Source organism: Homarus americanus, unplaced genomic scaffold (assembly GCF_018991925.1).
Source record: "Homarus americanus isolate GMGI-L3 unplaced genomic scaffold, GMGI_Hamer_2.0 scaffold51829, whole genome shotgun sequence".
Taxonomy (NCBI): domain Eukaryota; kingdom Metazoa; phylum Arthropoda; class Malacostraca; order Decapoda; family Nephropidae; genus Homarus; species Homarus americanus.
Genome location: NW_024711145.1, coordinates 1 through 588, shown reverse-complemented (window position 1 = coordinate 588; position 588 = coordinate 1). Strand labels below are relative to the sequence as shown.

Sequence of the window (588 nt, the reverse complement as noted above, 5' to 3'; positions counted from 1 at the left end):
CAATAGTTAAAATTTTCTAACCCAGTATGTTTGTGTTTTGATGGAAATGAATAGTTTATAAAGCCAAACTTGTTTATTTCCATCATATGCCTCTCACTTTTAATGTGACAATTTTTATTTTAGCATATTACGAATTATATAAAAAGTTATCATATAATTGGTTTATAAATTTAAATAAATAACATAAGAGAGATGGTTCAGCACAATGATAGTCAGTCAAGTTAGGTTAGGGTTTAGGATGAACAATTCAGGGCATACTTACCTGGCACAGGAGATACCGTGATCACGAAGGCGGTTTTCCCAGGGCGAGGCTCACCATTGCACTCCGGTGATGCTGACCCTTGCGATTAACCCAAATGTGGTTAACTCGAGTGCGAAATTTTTGTTAGTGGGGGACTGCGTTCGCGCTATCCCCCTTACACAATTCATAAGGGATTACATAAGAAATATAAGGTACAACGGCGTATTTTTACAGCTTAACAAGGTCTCTGTTAATAAATAGTACTTGATTTATGCTTAAGGTCAGCAAAGAATTTTTTTTCTACGCTACTTTTATATGATTTATATTTTGACAATTACGTGTGAATG

At 35.0% G+C, this 588-nt stretch overlaps 1 non-coding gene across 1 annotated transcript; it reads left to right on the top strand.

Annotated features, from left to right (window-relative positions):
- Positions 1–254: 254 nt before the first annotated feature.
- LOC121860648 lies at positions 255–417 on the top strand. Its single transcript, XR_006087906.1, has one exon. It is a non-coding gene; the product is annotated as a U1 spliceosomal RNA (small nuclear RNA).
- Positions 418–588: the final 171 nt, after the last annotated feature.